Source organism: Ambystoma mexicanum, chromosome 9 (genome assembly GCF_040938575.1).
Source record: "Ambystoma mexicanum isolate Mex_15411 chromosome 9, UKY_AmexF1_1, whole genome shotgun sequence".
NCBI classification, from domain to species: Eukaryota; Metazoa; Chordata; class Amphibia; order Caudata; family Ambystomatidae; genus Ambystoma; species Ambystoma mexicanum.
Window position 1 is genome coordinate 448,134,645 of NC_090931.1, and position 17,966 is coordinate 448,152,610.

Sequence of the window (17,966 nt, forward strand, 5' to 3'; positions counted from 1 at the left end):
AAAGTTTGAAAAGGGACGTCGACTGGGCGTATTTGTAATACTATCCCTAGTGATGTGTACTGTACTCATGATCCCTCACACGTCTAAGTATCTGTTTCTTTCCGCCATCGTGGTCGGTGGCTTTATGCAGAGTTCTTGGCTAATGCCATTATTAAATTATTAATGTAGAGTTTTGTTCACCATCGCTCAACAATCAACTCTTCTGCAGCTTTCACGAACATCACCAGCCTCCGAGGCTCTTTGTTGACCATTCTCGGTGACTAGCTGACCTCGGCCTACACCAGGCTCCGGCCTGTTACGATGGAAGAGTTGGGGAGGTTTCTCATACTGTCAATCGTTTCTGATGATGCCTTTTCTCATTTTCCCCCTTTTACACTCGATGTTGTGCTGTCTTTTTTTTTTTTAAAAACATGGAAAGTACACCTTTTAAATTCTGTCCGTACTGTAATAAGAAGTATCTGTGGTAAAACACACATTGTGTGCCCAATGACTGCCTTCCTGAGGGATCACTCCGAAAAGCGTTGTCGGTCATGTAAATTGTTTTGACCCAAAGCTTTAAAAGACAGACGTACCAACCGTTGGGCAGCCTACGCCATGCAGGCAGAGGCACAGAAGAATCGGAAGAAGAGCAAGGCGCCTACGGTACACAAAGTGACACCGATGACATTGTGGGTTCCACTGAATGCCACGTGCCAGTCTTTACCTCCGAGGAGCAGGCTAGCGGTCCTGTGATGGACACAACACTCTGCAACAAGGGCACACATAAACACTTCCACAATAAAAACACAGCTGTTCGATGACTAAAATGTCAAAGCATGGCCACGCGGTATCAGAAAAAAGCATCACTGCTGATTATGGCCCGAAGCATCTTTTGTCCTCTGGGCCCTCATCTTCACATTTGCCACAAGATAAACGCCCTAAACCGACGTTGAGCCAACTTCACTACCGTGCATCAACATTCCATTTGCTCGTGTACTGAACGACAATCGTTGAAACATACATCTTCAACGCCTTCTGACATTATGTCGAAAAGCAAACATCAAATACCAGTTTCAAGACAAGTTTCCACGTCCTTGGAAGGTACATCGAAACACAATTTGTACATCTGCTTCTTCTTCACTTTCAAAGGCTTTTGTGAATGTGGGACAGGCAGCCAGGAGTGGAACTTAAGTAAAACCTTTATTCAGGATACAGGAATTCAAAAAAAGGAACAAAAAGTTCAAGAATGCTTCTTCTTTTTCTTGGAATATGGATGTGGCTTCTCGACCTTGCAGCTAGTCCTTGTAAGCCCACAGCGTCTCAGGCACAGCTCTCTCTCTCTCGAAGTCTTAGAAGAGAATGGCAAAGAAGACACCCAGTCCATCATTTGTTTTTACCTTGTATAGGGGTTGGGGTCTAGGTAGCCAATCAGCACAGACTTGGCTTGGTTCTCTATAAATATCCCCGTAAGCCCCGCCCCCTTTCTCTTGGTTTGAAGGAGGGTTGCTTGCCCGGCCCGCCAAGTCCGGGTCCCCGCGAGGAACCCCCGAGGTCTCTGTGACGCTTTCTGAAGGTGAGTGTTGGTGGTGAACTCGGAAGCGGGTCTCTGCCTTCCATGTCACTGGGTACGGCCTTGACCGTGTTGTAAAAGGAACCGCGTGGGAAGCCGGCTTCTGCCTGTGAAGGCGTTCGGCTTGCCATGGTCCATGCTGCACTCAGAGCGGAACCCCGTCCCGGTAAGCCAGTGGTTGTCCGGGAAGGACGGCCCAATCGCCTCCGTTCTGGTTTTTCTGTTCGCTGGAACAAACTCTTTCCACGTATCCTATATTCATGTAAGTGGTGTCAGCCGTAGTCCTTTCGTCCACGTCTCTCTTAATGCTGTCTTCCGGGGTCCCAAGACTGTTAATTATCTGGACTGTGCTCTCCCGACCTCGTAGCTTGGCTGGTTGGTACCCCCCTCTCAGGTGGTCTTCCTTCGACCGGGTGCTCTCTCTCATGTGGTCCCTCCTCTCGCCTCTTCCCTTTCATGCCTTCCACATCCCGCCGATCACAGCTTTACATTAAAAACACACTTTTCAAGCTGTAGATTCCATAGTTTTTTACTTCTAAATTTACCCTGGTACAAGGTAGTGGACTAAAAGGTTTTGAAAGTCTATAGATAAAATGTAATGTTTTGTAAACTTTCTAGAAAAGTATCGTTTGAAACAATAATACTTTGATTTAGGTGAGGGAGAAACTCCTGCTAAATCTCAAAGGTTGCAATTTTCTGCCCAACCACAAAAGTCATTTCTATATCAGATGATCAACTTGACCAACATCAAGATGATGGGTTAGGGGATGCTGTTTACACTGATAATGATCAAGGTCCGCTTGATGATCGGTATACCCAGGATCAAGATGAGGATGATCCTGACATTTGTGTTGCCAACGATCGAAGATCAGCCTGTTACAGATCCCCAATACACGACCAAATTCAATATAATCTGCTCACCAAGCGCCTGATCATTTTAAAATTCGACTCAAACCCTGCAAGACGACCTCCTGGGCGTGGGGGGGAGAAGTTTGTTGACCCGTTTTATTCCCTTCAGTCAGTTGCTAAAGCTATTCAGCCTTCTTTGTCTACTCCTTCCCTTACCAGAGCAGTAAATGCCTGTCTACACGTAAACCTGCACCTACTGACCCTGTCTACATTACGGGACAGTTAAAACCAGATTCCCTAGTGGTCACAACCACAAGGAAAAGGGTGCGCACTTCACTCCCATCTGCTGAATCACCACCTGAAAGCAGAGCAAACAATGATCTGCTCTGGGTAAAAAAAGGTATCAACATCAGCAGCCTATTAGGCATGTATTGCTAACAATATTTCAATCTTAGGGCACCTGGCTAGGTCCCGATTTACCCAGGTGGGTATGCGTAGTATAAACAAAATAATCGGGATGGGGAGATCCAAAACAACGACACAGAAGTGCTAAGTGTGTGGGTTTATTATGTCTTCACACAGGACGTGGTAGATAACTTCACAATTTAATGTACATTACTTCCGATAAGCACGAAAGTTTAGTTGGAAAAGACGGACAGGGTTGGTTTATGCAGTAGTGACACAGATGGGTGTAGGCCTCTGAAGTATAGAGGTCGGCACTACACTGGGATACATGTTACCTCATAAATCGAGGGGGTATAGGAACCCGCAGTTACACAAAACAAAAAGTGCACACAACAATCTTTGAATTTTAACGGGTGCAAGTAATGATACAGTTGTGATGGGAAGTTCGACACAGGGAGTGACACAAGGTGTGTTTCGGCCAAAGAAAGTGGCTTGGTAGTAGCCGTCTTTGTGCTGGCCTTCGTCAGGAAAAGGGGGCACCAGTGGTGGTGCTGTCCGTGCTGTCTGCCGTGCAGGGAATCAGGTGGGTGCTGTCAGGGAAACCGCGAAAAGTGCGGAACGTCCGGTGCTGGGATTAGCACTTGGTGAAAGGCTTTAGTTTCCTAGGGGCTGGCGTGGTTCAAAGACTCACGAGGCCGGAGTTGGGCGTAATTGGACCCAAGTTGTTGTCTGGTAGGTGCGCTGCCGTGCTGGACGTAGACTGCTGGGAGCCGACTCATCCACGCCAGCCCCTAGGAAACTAAAGCCTTTTACCAAGTGCTAATCCCAGCACCGGACGTTCCGCACTTTTCGCGGTTTCCCTGACAGCACCCACCTGATTCCCTGCACGGCAGACAGCACGGACAGCACCACCACTGGTGACCCCTTTTCCTGACGAAGGCCAGCACAAAGACGGCTACTACCAAGCCACTTTCTTTGGCCGAAACACACCTTGTGTCACTCCCTGTGTCGAACTTCCCATCACAACTGTATCATTACTTGCACCCGTTAAAATTCAAAGATTGTTGTGTGCACTTTTTGTTTTGTGTAACTGCGGGTTCCTATACCCCCTCGATTTATGAGGCAACATGTATCCCAGTGTAGTGCCGACCTCTATACTTCAGAGGCCTACACCCATCTGTGTCACTACTGCATAAACCAACCCTGTCCGTCTTTTCCAACTAAACTTTCGTGCTTATCGGAAGTAATGTACATTAAATTGTGAAGTTATCTACCACGTCCCGTGTGAAGACATAATAAACCCACACACTTAGCACTTCTGTGTCGTTGTTTTGGATCTCCCCATCCCGATTATTTTGTATTGCTAACAATACAACATTATTTGCCAGCTATGATAGTTCACTTTGGGACAGTGACCATGGCCGACTTGATGCTGTTCCGGAACCATTACATTCACAAATTCGCAAAACGGTTTCTGAAGGCAAAAAAGTTGGCAACTGCATTATTAAAAATGATTCAGAGGCAGCACACGCCGCTGGTCGAATCATAGCTGAGGCTACCCTTTTAAAACGTAATTCTTGGTTACTCCAGTCAGAGTTTAAACGTCAAACACAAGCGACATTGCTAAATATGCCCATTTAACCCAATTCCTTATTTGGTCAGGCAGTAGATGATGATCTTAAAAATGCCAATGAAGAGCATGCAACCCTTAACTCTGGGGTATATATCTAATAAGCCCTATATCCAACAGGGTGTTTTCAACACACACTGCTCCTTTTGAGGGCAACGATAGCTACATACATCACGGGCAGGTTAGTCTGGGCCCTACTCCCAAGCCCAATTATCTCCTAATCAATCCCCTTTTAAAGTGGCTAGGGAAGGGGAAGTAGTAGGGCTGCAGCCACTGGAGACTTTGCAGCCCCTAAAACAATGACGCACCCATTCAGGTTCCCTCCCCTGTCTCCATGCATGGGAGGGGATCACGTCCGCCCAGTGGGTGCTGTCGACTGTGTCCAGGGGTTCCCCATCAAGTTCATAGAGAAACCCCAACATCATCCTCAAAGACATATGAAGATGTTGCAGGAACATCAACGAATTCTACTAGCAGAGATTGAGTCTCTACTACAGAAAGGCGCAATAGAAACAAACAAGGGTATCTATTCAGCGTACTTCCTAGTTCCAAAGAAGTTACAAAGGTGTGGGAACCCCCCTACTGAGAAAAAACATGGGTCAAATACCCTGTTCCATGGAATTTCTTCCACTCAGGAGGGTCATAAACCACGAGTTAGCTCACTGCACCCTTCACAGTGGAGAATATCCATATTGCCAGAGCAGAGCAGAGGGCCTGCGAGGGAACAGGAGAGGTGAAGACTGCAGAGTAGGATTGGCCAGCTCCTTTGAGATTTCAGAGTATGGCTGTGTTAGAGGCCGCAGAGACGCAGGCCTGGATATGGAACCTCTTGGAGAAGATGGATAGTCTGTATTGCCTTTGGAACAGGCAGCAGGCCAGTTGTTAGAGGATGCACCCAAAAGCACTGCACTTGCGTTTCAGGGCAGTGAGGTTGAAGTCATACCAAGGGTTGCACTTGGTTGTAGGCTTCCGATGGATCCTAATGAGAGGGACAAGAATGTCCAAGGTGTTGGAGATAGAAAGATGCAGGTTAGAGAGGGATGTGTCGGAGTGAGAGTCAGCCACAGGAGTAAGAGGAGCAGAGAAAGTTGAGGCAAAGGTGGCCACTTACACTTGCTTCATTGGCCAAATGACAGAGAAGGAAGATGGCAGTGCTGGGGTGGGCTTTGCTTGGGGACAAGAAGTTTCAGGTGGGAGAAGAACAGAAAGTGGTCAGTCCAAAAATAAGGGGTAGTGAGAGGGTTAGAGACGGAGATGAGAACACCCAAGGTGTGTCAGACCATCATGCCATGTCATGTCACGTCTACATAGTTGTAAGGTACCAATTTCCTAAGGAGCCAAAACTCCTTGGTAGCGGTTGGTTTCAGGCTAACCAGGCTCTCTTAGGCTACAAGCAGGAGCTAAATAGCTCCCCTCAATTGCGAACCCTGTATAATCCACCCTATGAAGTATTTTGTATTGGGTGCCCTAGGCTTAGACTCTTATCGCCACCTTGTTAGCCGCTCCCAAGGCTCACTCCCAATCCCCATCATCCAGTATGCCCACATCTCTTTCCCAGCTCTCTGTTTTGCCATTGACTTTGATGTATTACTGGATATCCATTTGTAAGCTGTGGAGATCAGCTTTCCCTCAGTTGCCGTAAGTATCTGCAACAGTGAATCCCGGGGAGATCCGGTTCTCTCTCGCCCCCCCCACCACCCCCATTCGAACCCGAAGGGCATTCATTAGTTGCATATATTAAAATAGCATGGTCAGTCACCCCAAATGTGGACCTGCGGTCCTGAAAAACTATGCAATCTGCATTCACCACGTCCCCCCACAGAATGAACCCCTTTTTCCTCCCAAAACCCATTGACCCTGTACTACTTTTTAACTCTGGAATTAGTCTATTCCCCCATTGTGGTTAGGTCAACACCAATCTCCTGCCATCTTTCATTCTATCCATTAGGGTATGCCCCACTTTGGCCATCAACCAACCCATCTGAGGAACCTCCTCCGGATACATTCCCTCATGGTCCCCGACCTGCAGAAAAAATCAGTTTGCAGCCACCAAATGTATGGCCCAGAAGTATTTATGGAAGTTTGGGAGATTTAATCCCTTCTCTCAAACAGTAGCGTATCAAAGGCTATCCTAGAGGTGGATGTGCCCCAGAGCATTCATTTCTTTCATCTGTCCAATTTATCATATTCCCCTGTGGTTATTTCAAATGGTGAGGCCTGCAAGATGTTGAGAAATTCATGAAGGGCATCATTTTTAAAAGTACCACCTTGTCCAGAAGAAACAAGGGAAGATCTTCCCACCTCCTGAAGGAAATCAGCCGCCATTAGGTCCCAGTATAACCGGAAGAACTCCTCCCTGTAACCATGATACCCAGGTTCTTCAACGGCTCACGTGTGGGTTTGAACCCCTCCCCCTGGAACGTGGCCTTCCTAGTCCCCCCTCCTCCCCCATGAGAACATGGTAAACAAGATTGATCCCAGTGAATCCGCTGGAGTCTCCATATACACAGAGTATTTCACCCCCCCTGGGCACCGACATCTGTGTCTCGCTCATAACTGAGCAAGTCATCGGTAGATGGGAAGATCTTGTCTACGTGGCCGCCCGTCCATCCAATGCCCCTGAAAACTTCATCACCTCTCGCAGCCTCTTCCAGAGGCTCTTTTAATAACATGAATGGGAAGGGGCACTCCTGCCTCGTGCCCCGCTGCAAAGCAAAGAGGAAAGAGTTGTCCATTCCCTCACTCGTGCTGTCGATGAATTGTACAGCAATTTTATTCAGTTAATCAACGTCGGGCCATATTCAATCCTCGCAAGAACCACCCATAGAAAAGCCCAGGCAACTGAACTTTGTAGTACTCCAAGGACAAAATCGCCCTCCTCAGCCCAGGCAGCCAGTTCACTGAAGTGACCACATTGAACAAACTCCTTAAATTAAGGCTGGTCGATTTCCCTGGCATGCAGGAGTGGCTCTAGAGCCACTGTTTCTAGCCCATCCTACTCAGTGTTCCGCCCTACAATTAGGCATTGGACTTAGCAAACCAATTTGTAGGCCTCCCATAAAGTCACAGCACCAGCACTGTCCACCGATCCCTCATTCTCCAAAAAGTAGTTATCAGTGGCCTCACACGTGCCTGGTGTTAACTGGTAGGCATTGAGATGCCACACCCCCCTGCAGTTTGTCCTTTCCCATCCCCCATTCCAATAACAGTGGGTAGTGATTGGAGAGCTCTTTAGGTAAATAATCCACCCTTCTCACCCGCAAACGTTATCCCTGATGGTAAAGAAATAATCAGTATGAAATAATGAGCCATGTGCCCCCGAGTGAAATGAAAAACTATTCTCGGTCTAGTGGTTTTTCCCTCAAAACATCAGTGATGCCCATTATTCCTAGAAGTGTCCCTGGTCATTCGATACCTATTGGTATTCATTGTGTCATTGCAGTCTTCCACCTATAAGTAACATCCAGGATCACTGCCTTCACGTCCCTCAGTAGATCCTCCTTAACCGGGGAAGAGGCATAGACATTGACCGATGTGATCAGTTCCTGACCCATTTTTCCAACTACGCATAATTAGCGACCCCAATCATTGTCTAAAAGTCATCTGGTGTCCCAAGGGACCGTCGTTGTGATCAGAATTGCCACACCCCTAGAGCCCCTTCAAGTAAATTTTCCTTCCCAGAAAGTGGCAATTGGTGCCCTGTAAATGTCTCTTAAAGCAGAACTACATCCGTGCTGTGGCGCTGTAGAAATTGAAACGCTGCTCCCCTCTTGATCTGGTCTCTCATTTACATTCCATATACTTCATCACTGCCTAACCCATTTCAGCTTCTTTATAGTAGGTTTATACACGTACCCGACGTAGTTGACCTCTCGTGCTGGGAAAGTGACCGCCCACACACTTGGTTGCTGAATGACTGATAGTCCCTCTCCGTAGATCCCACAAATGCCCATAACCTGTGTCATGTCCCTCCCCATACTTCCACAGCTAAGAAGTATTTATCACTTCGCACTCTGCTTTAATCAAGAACCCCTATCTGCATTCCACTTCCACCCCATAAAACCTTAAACCACACAACAATATTCCTAGAGGCAGTTGTGTGAAACCTGAAAGTGTCTCCCTGCCTAGACCTCGAGGATCGGTCATCCAGGTGGCCAGGACACAGCCATAGCTATTGGATTGAATTCATGGGGGTGGACCAGTGAGGGAGGATCACCTAGAGGGAGGATCCTCTGGGATTTGGACACGGAAGGTGGGAGACACAGTATACACCTTTTCCCCATCCTCTCACGTAGGACATTCCAAACCACTACCCCCTGACCCCCTTTCCAACAAGAACACTTTCGCACAACGGACTAACACTAGAGCCCTGTATCTGACATGTCCCAATACCAGGTTCAGGCAAAGTCAGGCAATTGATCAAAATCGCACACACTGATGACCCTTTCCCTTCCCCACAGGGATAAAAGGCGGAGCCAGAGAGCACAATACGAGAAAGGCGAGCATAGCAGACATCACGACGAGACAGCTACCAAGCAGCAGTTCAAAGGAAGGAGAAAGGCCCCAGTAAGCGAGAGGGTGGTGAGGCCGAAAGTAACCTTGCCCTTTTCGTCCCAGAGCCGCAGAACCGTTGTGGAGGAAAGCATAAGACCGCGAACAATAGCACAAGTGTCCTGCAGCAGATGTGAGCGGTACACAGGGCAAGTTTATGCCAATAAGCAGGAGCAAGTGAAGCTCCTGCGCCCATAGTACCGGCCTTGACTCCAGGAAAGTGGAAAGCCAAGCGGTGCAACAGAGCCAGTGAGTCGAGGGGAGAATCGACAGGCACCGTTGAGTGAAAAGCACTGAGTGGCGAGTTTGAACATATTTTGTTGAACTTTGATTGAACTGTGAAAGGTGGTTAAGGGGAGACCAGCTGAAGAGAGAAACCGGCACCACGTGGGTGCTAACTCGAGAAGCACTGGCTACTCCCTGCTAGAAAAGAAATACAGCTACCAGAAGGCCATAGGCAGGCCGCCAAAGGAGCTCAAAGTGGTCATATGTCAGGGTCGAGCAAAAGCCCTGTACAATCGAAAGACTTTGATCCGTAAATTGGCTAAAAGCAAAGGAAGTGTGTCCCGAATTGTGAATGAAGGAAAAGGACATGAATCCCATAAACATTTTAAACTAGTAGAAAGCTTTGAAAAGGCAATAGTGAAACCGGAGGAGGGATGCAGGAGGAGAGGGACGAAGTCTAAAGGTTCCAAGAAACAGAGTGTTAAAGTGAACCCAGAAAAGGGAGGTCCACTGAACTGACAAAACATTAAGAAACTAAGAAGGATCCAAGCCTGGATGAGGGAGATCCGGGGTGAAGCAAATACTCGCAACACTGGCAATCTAGAGGTCCGAGCCCGAATGAGGGAGATCCAGAGGTGAAGGAGGTACCCAAGGGCTTGCAGTCGAGAGGTTCGAGCCCCAACGAGGCAGATCCAAGGAATTTTTCACCCAAAGTTTAATGAGAAAGGAATAAGAGAGGCAAAGAAATAAGATTGAGAAAGGTTCAGCCCAGAAGAGGGGGACCCAGGGTGAACCCATCACCCAGCGAATATTGGAAACAAATTTTCATTTGTTAAAGGAACTTTTGTTTTTTTGTTTGAATACATCAGGCCCTGAAGGCAAGAGACTTTCAGAGTAAACGAGACTTGGCCATCGACAGTCCTGAGCCATTGGAACTGTTGTCTCGTGCTAGAGAAGCCTGAGACTGTACTGTGCTCCACCAACTCCACCTTACCCTGTGCTCAGAACTTGGGGAAGGAAGACCGAGGCAACCGCATCCTGACGTATTATTTAACACTTTTCTCTTTTCATAAGAAATATCCTACACCCCTTTTTGTATTAGTTGTGAGGCTTAGCAGTAGGTTTCTTAGTATAGACCCTTTTTATTTTGACACAACGCCACCAGGACTGCCTTACTTTTCATTTGATGATCGACATCTGTCCCCATCTTAGATTTAGGATTAGATTAGGCATTTTTGCAACCTGCACACCATTTCCATCGCTAAATAAACATCCTTGAACTGTGATCACTTGTCTATGTCTTGTTGTCACAATGAGTTCCTCAAACAGTTAACAAGGCTGTCAAACCAAAATTCCTCCCTTTCAACTATCCCCACAACCTTACTGCTTCTAAAAAGCAATGAATCACGCTACCCTGATAACTCGCACCCCTTCCTTCTGTCCCCTTCTCGCTACCTTTTTAGATTTCTCTAGTGCCTAAAGAAGGGCTCCCTTCCCAAATAAGACACCTCCCTCCACACCATTTTGTGCCCCTAAGTATAATTCAAGCCCTGTCCATATTGTAATGATCCCCCCCCTTGCCATTGTGTTTGCGTTTGTTTGTTTTATTCACTTTTTATGCGCGCCAGACCCAAGGGTAGCAGGGCGCAGTGGCAAGAAAATGCAAAACGTACAGGTTACATCAACGCATAACGTACAGTAGAAAATACAATAGGTCTCTGGAACACAAATAATTACAAAATATACAAAGTTCAAGTGAGGTCAATCAGAGTTGCGGATGTATAGAGTCACGAATTAGTGCATGTGATTCCAGTAGGAGGTAGGTGACAGAGGTCAACTGAGGTCGGTCGAGGTGAGGAGTTGAATGACATTTTTTCTGAAACGAAGGTAGGGAAAGTCCACTCTCAAGTCTTGTGGTAGTGAGGTCCAGGTTTTTGCAGCCTTTACCGGGAAGCTATTTCCTCCGATCGTAGTGAGTCTAAAGTTCGGTATTGTCAAACAATTAGAATTGACAGCTCTGGTCGGTCTGAGAGATGTTCTCCTGTGGAATTTGTCAATCAGGTATTTAGGGGCAGAGTTATTGAGGGCTTTGTGGGTCAGGGATAACATCTTGAGGTTTATTTTGTTCACAGTGGTCAACCAATTGTGATGGCGTCTGGCGGAGGAGATATGGGATCTTTTGTTTATCCCTAGTGCTGCTCTCAGGGCATTATTTTGTAGTATTTGTAGTCTTTGAGTTATTGTTTTATTAGTTCCGGAATGTAGAGTGTTGCAGTAATCAATTCTGGAGAGTATTAAGGCTCTAGCCAGGATTAAGCAGCTCTTATTGGAGAGGAATGGTTTACCGGCTCTTATCAGTTTGCACGTGTAATCTGTGGAGTAGGCAAGGGATTTTAGCTGTTTATCAAGTGATAGGGTAGAATCAAGCTAGAATCCCATGGTTTTTACATCCTTGGACACTTGGATGATATTCCCATCTATGTTGAATGAGGAGAATTCCTGGCCTAGTTTTTTGATATTGGCTTGGTGCCCAGGATAATCAACTCAGACAGAGGCCATGAGTGGCCATCCATGCCTGGATGATACTTGTTCACCAATTCTGTGTCTTTCGCATGATCCCCAGAAAGCGGGAGGAGGATCTGTGGATCATCTGCATAATTAGTGTAGGTGATACTGAGATGGTCCAAATCATCAAACAAGGGCTTGGTGAAGATATTGTATAGAGTTGGGGAGACACAAGAGCCCTGGGGGGACACCACATGAGATGGGAGTGGGATCTGACACTGCTGAGGGGAGAAGACTCCTCGTTCTTTCACTCAGGAATGACTCGATCCATCTAATGGCTTCCGGGGAGAAATGGGCGGCGGAATCCAGGTGACTACAGAGGACTTTATGATCCTCCAAATCGAAGGCAGCTGAGAGGTCCAGGAGTAGCAAAAGTACTGTTCTCCCTTTGTCTCTCAGCTCGTCAATTTGTGATTTCAAGTCAATAAGGGCAGTTTCTGTTCCATGTAGGGGACGGAAGCGAGATTGTCTCTCTCCTAGGAGATTGTGTAGTTGTAGATGCTTTTGAATTTGGTTGTATGCAGCTTTGTCGAGAATCTTGAGAAGAAACGGTAAACGTAGTGATAGGGCGGTAATTAGTGGGGATGAGGGGGTCTAGTGTCTGCTTTTTAAGGAGGGGGAGTACGCAGGACTGTTTAAGGTTGGCAGGGATGGTGCTTGAGGCAAAGGAGGCGTTAATCAATTTAGTGATAAAGGGAGATAATTCTCTGGCAGCGTCTTTTATTAATTGTGCTGGGCAGATGTCACCTTTACTATTAGATGGTTTAAGCGACAGGATCATTTTTTCTACTTCCAAGGTGGTCATTTTGGAGAAGTGGAAGGTATTACTGTGCGCCAACAAATTATTGGTATGGGGCATTTTAGGCGAATCCTGAATTTTAAGTACTTCTTTTTTTTGCTGGATTTTATTTTGGAGTGTGATAATTTTATTTGTTAGGGCTTGCTGGATATCTGTGCACCAAGGTTTTGTCCTTGGTACAGGCGTCTGGTGTGGCGATAGGAGACTCAAGTTCCTTTAGAATGGAAAAAAGCTCTTTCATACTGGAATTGGATTTGGCTATACGATCATCATACAAGTTACGTTTTGCCTGACAACTTCTTTTTTGTAAAGTGACGACAAAGAAATTAATTTAGCTTTATCGACTGAGGGGCACAGCCTCCAGGTGGTTTCACTCTTTTTTTTTTTCAGGATGCGGAGGTCTCTTAGCTGTGGAGTAAACCATTTGTTTAAATGAGCTTTCGGTTTGCTTGATCTAAGTTTGAGAGGTGCCAGTTTATCTAGAGTAGAGCACATGATATTATTAAATTCTTGCACTAGGGTGCTGGGGTTTAGATTTGCTGATAATGCGTTGAGGGTCGGTAATATAGCTGGGATCACTTTCTCTGCAGTAATACATTTTTTATTTCTGGTTAAGCAAAGTGGTGCTAGTGGAAGGGCCGTGGGGTTAGGTCTGGAAGTAGCTAGGTTAAAGGACCCCAAAGAATGGGCTGTCCAAGGTAAGGGCATTATGGACGAAATATTGGCTGAACAGTTAGTCAGCTATCCAATCTAACGTTCTTCCCTTCAGGTGCGTAGGCTTGTCAACTCTTTGAGTTAGGCCTAGTGCGTGAATAGTATTGGCTACCACTGTAGCATTAGTATCCGTGGTGTCATGGAAACCCAAGTTAAAGTCCCCAAGGAGGATTAGTTGAGAACAAGGTTTGAGGTTATTAGTGAGTACGTTATGGAGATCCTCTTCAAAGGTGCCTAAGGGGCCTGGGGGTCTATATAGAAGGTGAATGGTGAGTGCTTGATTATTATTTATCTGGAGTTTGGCAGATAGGGTCTCGCAGGATTGAATCGATTGGGTGGGTACTAGTCTGAGTGAGAGGCTTGTTTTAGAGATTATGGCGATGCCGCCATCTCTTGCACCTTCTCGGTCGTGTCTGATTATCGTGTAGCCATCCGAGATGGCTAGCATGAGCGAAGGTCCTGCTGCATTGTGTAGCCAAGTATCTGTGATTGCGAGAAAGTCGAGGTTGCCTTCTGAGATTAGGTCAGCAATGTCTAAGGCATGGGCGACAAGCGATTTCACATTAAGGAGTGCTCCAACGATAGTTGGAGTTGGGGTCTTAGTGACCTCTGTGGCTTGGGGGGATAGAGTAGTAGATGTATTAGGTGTTTTAGGCTTGTTATTCTGAATTGGGCAAATATTGGAATTGGGTTGAAGAGGTAGCCTCGTATAACGTGGTTTACAGACCTGCTGGAAGTTGGTTTTGATGTTGGTAGGGGGAAGAGACCCGCGGAGAGGTTCATGCAGTTTAGTTAGTCTGGCACGTAGTCTAAGGTTTCTGCTAAGTGTATCACATGGGAGTGATACAGAGGTGGCTGTCTCAGGGGACCCATGGCTGGGATGTAGATATTGGCCAGGAGAGTTACAGTTCAGATGTATTGCAGACGTCAACGTCGGCAGGGTGTTAGGTAGTTTAGCATCTAGCATGATAAGTAAGTGTAGGATAGTCCTCAGTAGGACTGTGTAAATAGCTGGTAGATACATAGTTATATAAAGAAGGCCTATCTAGAATACAACATTAGTAGTCGGTGGGAACCGTTGGCAACAAATACAAAGTACAGTAAATGCTAGAAATATCAGTATGTAGGAGCAATTTGGTAGCAAGAGTCACGTGCTAGAAATATCAGCATGTAGGAGCAATTTGGTAGCAAGAGTCACCTAAATACGAAACGCAATATATGCTAGAAATATCAGCATGTAGGAACAATTTGGTAGCGGGAGTCACCTAAATACTAAATCAATGTAATGTATATAATCAATGACTCAATGGCAATGATTCAGCTATGCTGGCTAGGTAAGTACAGGAGCAAAAATGCTATCAATGACTCAAAGGCAATGGTTCAGCTAGGCCGACTAGATGAGTGCAGCAGGTTACAGGTAGGTGGATAAAAATCGCAGCTGTGCAGGTGGTGAGCATATATGCGCAATACGGCATGCATATGAACAATTTAAAGAAAAAGGCAGTGATTCAAACCAAAGTAATAATATGAGCGTGATGGCCACTTTGGAAATACGCTTCAGGGAGGAATGTTTTGTTGGCCGGTACAGGGGACAAGGACATCTGGCATGGAGACATCCCCCGTGCTAGGCTCAGTGGGATTAGGGCAACGCAGGGTCTTCTCAAATTTGTAGTTATGCCATGGGAATAGTAGCTATGTTCAAATAATGCATTTGGGCTTAACAACAACAATTCCGGATACGGTCAAACGCAGAAAGGATAAAGTGGTACGGCTCTCGGATGTGGTTCTTAGGAGGGATTTGGCACCAAAATTGTGCGCAATGCGCCGGTGTCACACTAAGAAAGCAGTGTGGCGCGGATGTCCATGGGGAACAGGAGAAGAATGCAGACGCAAATTATTGTTATGCAGGGTGAAGGTAGGTTGCAGCAGATTTGTGATTGGGTCAGAAGTTCTAGCCCCCATTGTTCTAGTCTCCATTTTCAAATATTTAACTTCCGCTCTTCACAATCTTCAGCTGCAAGTTCCATCCTCAGCCACTCTGAACTTCTCTGGTAAAGTCTGGGAACAGTGAATCTGTTATTGCCAGTAGTCACCGGGACTACACGCCCGGCCTTCTGCAGAATAGCATCCCTGTCTTTGAAATTACAAAGGCGTGCAATCACCACCCTTGGTAGAGCTCTGCGCAGAGGTGGCCTGGCGGGCACTCAGTGGGCCCTTTCAATCGAAAAAAAGGTGGAGAGTCGTCCAGTTTTCCTAAACGTTGTGGGAATCCACTTTTCCAGGAATAGCTCTACAAATCTACCCTCCTTCTGACCCACTATATGTATATTATTCCTCCTCGAGTGTCACTCTCTGTCCTCCACCTGACACCCCAACCTAGTGGACGTGCTTTTGCAAGTGGGCTCTGTCCCTTCATCCCTGCCGCTTCCTTCATCCCTGCCACTTCGTCTTCAGGTTTGGAAATTCTGGCCTCAGCCTCCTTTGTCCTCTCTGACACTTTCTGCATGTCTGATTGCCACAACAACAATATCTGCACCCATGTCACCAAATTTTGTGTTCAGTGCCACTATGCTCTCCCTTATCTTTGCAGTATTAATGAAAGGGAGTGTTCCCCATGTCCATGTTGGTGGATCTGCACCTCTAATTTCTGACTTCCATCCAATTTTGCGGTGCCTCTGAGATCTTGCCCCTAGGCCTGGCTCCGTACGTGGGGGTGGGGTATAATCATCCATGGTGTTAGCCTGCTGGGCCTTGGGCCCCTGTAATAGTTTAGGCTTCCTCCTCCTCTTCCCATATATTACCAGCAAGCAGCCTTAACCCAAGGCACTATCCAGAGAGCATCAGGCTGAAGTCACCCACTTAGGCTTACAGGGTAATTCCCAACCAGATGATTGGTGTCTGCCGGCGTGAATAACCACTCCCAACCCCAGCCTCCAATTACTGCAAGACGTTCACGGGACTACCTACAAGGGTGCAGATTCCTCTCCAGGCCTTCCACCAGCCTCCTCTTCGATCTGCTTTCGGGTCCCCTTTCCAATGCCTCACCGGTCGTTGCTGTGTCACTGATGAGCACCTGCATGATGCTGGGGTGTTTCTAAGTTGGGGGCCCACTACAGGCTGTCATCTGCCCACAGAGTGATCTCAGCTGACACAACATCCAGACGTGCTCCGCTGCTCCAGTTCACCACCTGATCACTCCAGGAAAGCCACCTCCGAACCATTCGATTGGCAATCTCCCCTGCTGTCATTAGCCAAGGCCCAGGGGCGATCACCACGTCGGGCTCGAAAGGGTAGCGGGGGGAATCCCGAGCTACCACCTTTAATTCAGCAGGCGGTCACCTGAGTATTGCGCTCCACTCAGCCTCCTCTTCGGGCGTCCACACAAACCTCTGCAGGAGCACCTGCCATCTTGAATCTTTACAACCCCCGGTTCGAAGGGCCTTTGTCTTGCTGCTTCCACCACCTCACTGCAGTGGTGGTACCAAAAGTAGAGATGCCGTGACGAGGGAAATTAATTTTACTGGTTCCAGATATTTTGAGGCAGGGGGCTGCATCCGGCTGCTTGAATCTGTTTTACATGCGCACAAAGCTCATAAGGTTTAATATTCTTGAAAAAGCAGAAGGCATACAAATGAGCTAAACGCTCGTAATGTTATAAACTAAGGCATAAGAATAAGCAATAAGCTGGTAAAGTGCAATATTGTGAATAATTGGAAGGATACAATTAAGAAAATGTGTACTCCCCGACAGGATAACTTCTCAGTGAGAAGCATACAAATATGCTAAGTACTCTTAATGTTGTGAGCAGAAGTATATGAGTAAGTAGGAGGTGCTTAAAGCAGAACAGAAAAACTCAGAATGTGCAATTCTACCACAAGCATATGAATAAGGAGAACACTCACAATGTGTAATATTACGAGCAAAATACGCTTGTAAAGTTTAATATTGGCATCATGAATGGGCAAACGAAATAGCAAAACATTTGTAATGTTTATATAATGAGCAAGCATATTGTTGACAAAAAGTAAATGAACAAAATACTCTTAATGGAATGCCCTAAAGAGAAAAGGAAAAGTTGCCAAAAAAGGGTAATTACTCTTAACCCAGGCATCTCCCTTCCTCGTCATAGTACTTCATTATCCATGTACCCCATCCTCACTGCATTCCCTCATTACCACTACATCCCTCATCCTTTTCACAGTCTCTTAATACCACCACATCCTATCACAGTCCGTTGCCCTTACCCATGCACCACGCATTCTTGTCACAGCCGTTCGTTACCCCGTCCTCCCCCATCCTTGTTCCATTCATTCTTTACCTCGCCAACCACGATCCTCATTGCAGTCCCTCATTACGATGACATTTTCCATTCTTGTTAGTCCCTCATTTCCTCCATACCCATCCTGCTCGTCGCAGCCCTTCGTTATCCTATGACCAGTGCTTAATTTGTGCTGGTGTTTGGCGTTGGCCAACACCGGCAGTCTTTTTTGGGGACCGGAAAATGTCTGGGGCGCCTGGGGCACGTGAATATGTTGTGAACTGCATGACATCCACGGCGCAGGGCGGCGCGAATGTTGGTCGGATGATGCTCGCCTTCTCCGCTCGTAGTGTGCCCGCGGCCGCTGGCTCAGGATTTGATCCGAGCCGGGCAGGCTGCGAGGCAATGCGAGCGGGAGCAG

General features: G+C 46.8%; 1 protein-coding gene across 2 annotated transcripts in view; it reads left to right on the forward strand.

Annotated features, from left to right (window-relative positions):
- DTX2 (deltex E3 ubiquitin ligase 2) overlaps positions 1-17,966 on the forward strand; it is a 1,122,618-nt gene that overhangs the window by 490,683 nt on the left and 613,969 nt on the right. The gene's annotated exons all lie outside the window — the stretch shown is intronic.